The sequence below is a fragment of the Hydra vulgaris genome, chromosome 06, assembly GCF_038396675.1.
Source record: "Hydra vulgaris chromosome 06, alternate assembly HydraT2T_AEP".
Classification (NCBI taxonomy): Eukaryota; Metazoa; Cnidaria; class Hydrozoa; order Anthoathecata; family Hydridae; genus Hydra; species Hydra vulgaris.
Window position 1 is genome coordinate 60,906,254 of NC_088925.1, and position 7,096 is coordinate 60,913,349.

At 26.7% G+C, this 7,096-nt stretch overlaps 1 long non-coding RNA gene across 1 annotated transcript; it reads right to left on the bottom strand.

Annotated features, from left to right (window-relative positions):
• Positions 1–2,125: 2,125 nt before the first annotated feature.
• On the bottom strand, positions 2,126–5,262 carry LOC136081101 (uncharacterized). Its single transcript, XR_010638894.1, has 2 exons — positions 5,128–5,262; positions 2,126–2,320 (listed from the first exon to the last, which is right to left on the bottom strand). It is a non-coding gene; the product is annotated as an uncharacterized LOC136081101 (long non-coding RNA).
• Positions 5,263–7,096: the final 1,834 nt, after the last annotated feature.

Below are 7,096 nucleotides of genomic sequence, written 5' to 3' on the forward strand. Positions count from 1 at the left end.
GCAGTTATTTTGAAATCCTATCTAAAGTTATTTTTGAGCAACATATTGGACAGTTTGCTTCTATTTCTAATTTTCCAATTAAATTTGGAAAAATACATGTAGAACAAATTAGATGTTGGAAGATATTAAGTAAAATAGGCTTGTGTATTAATCTTTTGCAAAACAATCAGACACATTAGTCTTTGTGTGGGTTATCAACTATGTTGATAGACTGATAGCACATGCAAGACATCAGAAAAACTTTATGTTATAAAATTTATTGACTCCATTGTCCAAATAACTAAATGATGGCTGATGATGGTCTTCCACATTGTTTCTTCTTCTTTCTATTGGACTTCTTTACAAAACAAATGCATCTTTTGAGTGGACATGTTTGCGGCCAGTGTTTTGAACTGTATTTAGATGAGGTCTTTCCTCGTTGTTCTATATGCCTCATTACTGTATAGCATTTTATGCAAATTATTTGTGAGTGTGTTTCGGTCCTGTCATCTCCTTCCTCAGGAAAATATGCATGGTCAATTCTAACTCTTATATATATATATATATATATATATATATATATATATATATATATATATATATATATATATATATATATATATATATATATATAATACCATTAAATGAGTCATTGCAACTTATAAAGTACAATAGTAATATGGAAGCGCATACGATACTTACAACAGAATTTGTGTTGATTATTTGGTTATATAATGATCAAACAGCACCTGGAGCAGGTGTGCTTTGTTCTTGATTTTCAGCAACTTTAATTTCAGTGCATTCATTTCACCGATCAATAAAGTAACAGCTTTCTCAGCCATCTTTCTGCTCCTAAAAATCCAGTTTTTAAATCTGGAATTCAGTATTATTGCAAAAACATGTATAGGTTTGTTCTTGCAGTCTCTGTAACGAAGATGCTAAAATTCACATAGCGATTCTCTGAAATTTCCGTCGTCCTTATTATGCAAAGTGACATGCTAACTGTATTTATGATTGGGATAACTTCTGATGCGGTCACTTCCGATGAACTTGCAGTTAACGTGACGTCTTCAAAAACTCTTAAAGCAGCAACGAGGGAAACTAAACTGTTCCATTCTTTGGTTGGCGATTCTTTTTTTTGTTGAAGAGCTTTTGAGAAATGTGGAGTTGGCAACAAAATCTTATTGTTTTATTCAATTAAACGGTTTAGTGTGTGGAAGGTGCTATTCCATCTTGTTGGCTTATCTTGAATGGTGCTGTGTTTAGGAAGTCTCAAAATCTCCTGACATTGTCTCAAAAGTTTGTACAACTAAACTGAATGTTTAAATTGTCCTACTATTCTTTAACATTTACTATTCTTTAACATGTAACTTTTAACATGTCCTACTATTCTTTAACATGCTCATTGTCGAGACAGCCATCTTTTACAACCGACTGAAGTATATAGGCAAGACAAGGAATCTTTCAAAACTTCCCTAACAGAGACAATATTTCTGCGTTCATTGTCGAGACAGCACTCTTTTACAATCGACTGAAGTGTATGGGCAAGACAAAGAATGTTTGAAAACTTCCCAAGCAGAGACAATATTTCTGGCATTATCTCTTACTACCCAGTCGGCAAATTTAGTTGTAAATGCGCATTAGAAACTCGTTTAAATACGTATTGATGTGGTATGTGTGTTAGCCATTTTATCGTGTCGAATACGCATTAGAAATACGCATTAGATGCGTATAAAGACAGGTATTCAATACGACGCCTACTGAGTATCAAACTCGCATTTGAAACTTTTGTAAACACGTATAAAACACGATAACCAGAGAATATTCAATACGATATTTTCCTGGTATTACATGTGCATTTAAAACTTTCTAGAATACGCATTATTTACGATTATTTGTTAGCCATTTTATCGTGTCAAACGCGCATTAAAAATAGACATCAGATGCGTATAAAGACAGGTATAAAATACGACGCCAACTGAGTATCAAACTCGCATTTAAACACGTATAAAACACGATAACCAGAGAATATTCAGTACAATTTTATTAACTAATATGAATTCATAACATAATGATAATGACTAGCAGTAAGCAACCCGTAATACGGGTTATGAGTTTTTAAATCATTAATAACAATAAAAACACATTAATAACTTGATATATTATCTAAAAAATTAAATACAAATTTATCTATAAATGTTTTAACTTTGACTATCCCTATCAGCAACGCCATTGCTTATAGTTAACGACATAAAGACCGCATTAACATCAGTTGAGTTCTTTTTAAAATCTACACAACACAAGTACCAGAAAAGGACAGTCAAGTAAAGCCTGCAAATACCTAAAAAAAGACATGAAAAAAAAATTACAATTTTTAATTACAAAAGTACTATTTGCATTTAATTGTTAGTAGAATTAGGATAATAATAACAGAAAATATATGAACCTGTCATTTCAAAAAGGGCACAAGTCAGTGGTGTACACTGGAGTTTTAGATGTTTGAGTTTTGACACTTACAGGCATTGTGCAAACTTCAAACTTTTTTATGTTTATGCTTATATCAAAAAAGAATGTTTTGCAAAGAATTGGGGTGATTGGAGCTTGGGAACAAGAAAACCCTAATTTTTGGGCCATCCCAGTCCTTAACATGGGAGCAACGAACTTATAAAATATTTTCTTCACTATTTTTATCTAAATTCATATTATATTTTATCTAAATTCATATTCATCAACAAATTTCAAGTTTCATGCAATAGTCTCTTAGTGTTCAGTTTTTAAGACCCTGCAATGTTTAGAGCCCCCTCAAATTGAGGGGGGTTAAAACTTTATATGGTCATAGTTTTTAAAAAATAAGAGATTATTGCATGAAATTTGAAATTTGTTGATGAATATAAATTCAGACAAAAATAGTAAAGAAAATACTTTATAAACTTGTTGCTCCCACATTAAGGACTGGGTGGGCCCAAAAATTAGGGTTTTTTTGTTCCCAAGCTCCAATCACCCTAATTCTATGCAAAACATTATTTTTTGATATAAGCATAAACATACAAAAGTTTGGAGTTAACACAATGCCTGTAAGTGTCAAAACTCAAACATCTAAAAATCCAGTATACACCACTGCAAGTCCATTTACTAAAACTTTTCAAAATCAACAAAAATATGATTTTTATTAAAATAATGTCTAGGTTGCTAAAGAAATTAAACAAAGAAGTAGATAAATAAAGAACGCATATAACTTATGTATTTTATTATTTTTTATAAAAAAAACATAAATCATACAGAGATTTTTAATTCAAACTTATAAACTAACTGCTAAAAGTTTTGGACTTATGTCTTATTATCCTTTTCCACTTATGTCTTATTATCCTTTTCGAAATGACAGGTTTATATATTCTGTCTACAGAATAATTAAAAAAGATTATAAAAAGGCTAGACAACACAATGTATACATTGTTACTATAGTAACGCTGGCAAATAACACCACAACTTAATAAGATATTTTATTAACTTAAATACTTGGACTAAAAAGATTTTATTTATTTCAATATTTGAACAATCAAGGGACAATTGTAGTTAAACAATTTGAGCAACTATATCACAAAATAGCAAGAAACTCGTAAAATATTTTATATAAATGGTCATTATCATTTGTGGTTTTAAGAAATACGTAAGAGCTCAGTAATTACATAAGTTTTATTAAATCTCCCTCTCATCTAAGAGAGAGAGAGAGAGAGAGAGAGAGAGAGAGAGAGAGAAAGAGAGAGAGAGAGAAAGTAAGTGCTTCCAAAGCAGCATGTTAACAAATGTAAAAAAGCACATAATAAATAGTAGTAACTGGTTTTATTATGTTACCTGTAAACAAAATTATTTTTACCTTGATTGAAAGCTAATTTCCAGCATTTCTTAATTAAGCTTCAGCTTCTCTTTAACTATTGACTAATGATTAATAGAGTAAATTTCACATCATACTAAATTTACAAAATTAAAACCATGTTTCAACAGTTAGCTAACTAATCAAAAGATGACAAAGGGAAGACAAACTAAAAAAAAAAGAAAAAAGAACGTATTTATGATAGAAATTATAAAGAAAAAATAAAATTATTTGGATTTAAAAGTGTTAATTGTTACTATAAATAGTTAAACTCATACTTTGCTTTGTTCTGAAGTGTCTAAAGTAAAATCAAATTAACAGACATTAACACTGCTTGACACTGAATTCTGTCAAATAAGTTTTCTGCACGCCGAGTTGCATTTCTTACATTTCAACAACAATTAGTTTCATCCTACCTAGATCTATTTTTTTCATTTGACAACTATTTTCAAGTTGCATATTAGCATTTTATATTAAAAACTTCGTTGAGCCTAATACTATCTATTTCAATTTCACTGTTATCATTAAACATATTACCAGTAATCTTACTATTGTTACAATTGAATAAATGAACGTAAAAGAATTTTACAAATTGTGATCTTTTCTAACCAATGACTTTATTTAAACTTAAGATTTATTGAAATCCATATCTTTTTATACGTTTATATACATAAGTCGTTTATCAAAAATATTAAACAATATTTATTTACATCAATTATTTTTAATTTAACAAAGAATCTACAATGCACAAAGTTATTTTTACCTTAATGAACAAAAATAATAAACGCACAATCTTGTATAAAAAATTGATGCAATGTCAGTCAGTATATTTTACTCTAAAGTGTATATATATATATATATATATATATATATATATATATATATATATATATATATATATATATATATATATATATATATATATATATATATATATATATATATATATATATACATATATATATATATATACATATATATGTATATATATATATATGTATATATATGTTTATATATATATATATATATACATATATATATATATATATATATATACATATATATATATATATATATATATATATATATATATATATATATATATATATATATATATATATATATATATATATATATAAATATACTGAAATATAGGCATTTAAGTTTATAAACATTCGTGTCAACAAATTACAGTCAGTTTTCCATGTTAAATACACAAAATATATATCTAATATAATATATATCAAATATAAAACAAAACAAAGTAGTAAACTTACTCAAACCAGTATCAGTTACACCGTGTGAAGTAAAAAAAAAAATTTAAGTTCTTTTCAATCACTCTAAAAAATAACTTTCAGCTTTTTCCAATAGCAATAAAAATAAAACAAAACTCGCTTAGCTGAGTTGCCTAGTTTATAAGAATCTGAAAACAGATAAGTAAAAAACCAAGAACAAACAAACAATTATTTGTTAGAACTACTATATTTAAACAAATTAAATTAACCAAAGAATAACACCGATTCTCCTTAAAAGCTAAAAAAAATTTTCAGCTCAAATTTGCTTGCAGACCTTGCTTGTAAAATAAAATGTGAATAAGAAACACATTTAGAAACGCCTAGAAAAAATTCATAGAAATTTACATACATTTGTTCTTTTATATTGCATAAATCCATCATATGATAAATCTGAAATGAAAAAAAGTAATGGATAAGTAAATTCAAAGAAAAACATCAAATATGAATCGAAAATCAATATATCTGATAGAGATAAGATGTCATGATAAGAGAGTAGTAGTTATTAAATATTGTTATTTCATGTTAGCTTTAAGAAAGCAAATCATGTTGGTACTTCATGGTTCTAAAAATTCAAATTAAGATATAAACAAAATGTATATACGGCAAAATGATTTTTCTTGAGTGGCTTTTGGTGAATGATTAAAAGCAGTGAGTTTCAATAATAAAACCACTTATAATTTTTAACAATAGACACCAACATAAAGGTAAGCCAAATGTAATAACATTAGTAACATAAATAACAACTTTACGCAAAATCTTGCTCAACACGTTTGCCAAATCACACACTTTGAAAACATGGAAACAACATAATATAAACATAATATAAACTATAAAACACAATACATTTATTTAACTTTATATAAAACATATATGAACACCTCATATAATACTTATATACACAATAGATACATTTTATAGTATTTTAATGACACATTTATAAAACAATTACATAACAGTGTTATGTAATTGTGATTATTACATATGTGTTATTAACACATATTACCACATACATATATTTATCAAAAACTTTTTAACTTTGAACATAATATAAACATATATGCAAACTATAAACATATATAACTTGAATTGCGCGAACAAAAAATTTAAAAATGACATGAAAAAATCTAAAAAGATTCATATATATATTCATATATAAAAACATATATCTCGTAATAAAATATCAAATTATAATCATATTTAATTTAAATCAAATACTTATTGAATAAAGAACAAAAAACAGATAGAAGAACTGCAATCCTTATAACAAAACTTAACGTTTAGCAACAATAAAATGTCAGTGTTGGCTCGAAGTTTTAAATAATTTTTCTAAATTTTTTAAAACAGTAAAAAAAAAAAAGGTAATAGTATAACAGAAATGTTAATAAAATAATAATTAACATAATAAAATTAGCAAGTTATGAAATGATAGGATTTGTAATATATTTGAATTATATTAATTTAGGACTTCATAAAACTAAATAAATTTAAAAGTAGTAATAAATATTTTTATGATAAAGTTTTAGTAACTTTTTTAGTACAAAAAAGTATTGGAGATATGCGATACTGCTTAAGCAGAACGATATCTCTTCATACAACTTTTCATGTATTCCTGACTATTTCTTTTCATTCCAGACTAACTTTTTACTAAATTTCTCAAGAGAAAACTTTTTAATTTAAATTTTGCTTTCACAATATCAGTTTAAGCATGCGCTTTAAAGCAAAGATTTTCGTTTTTCCGTTATATTTTGATATTTGATCAAAATCGGGTACGATATCGTATCCGATTTTAATCAAATATTAAATAATACGTGTTTTTTATAAATAAGTGGTATTGAACTCGAATTCGGAACTTAAAACTAAATGCGTATTTTTCTGGTATCAACGGCGGTATGTAATACGTGATCAATACTCCGAGTATTTACAATACTAGATATGCCGACTGGGTACTTCA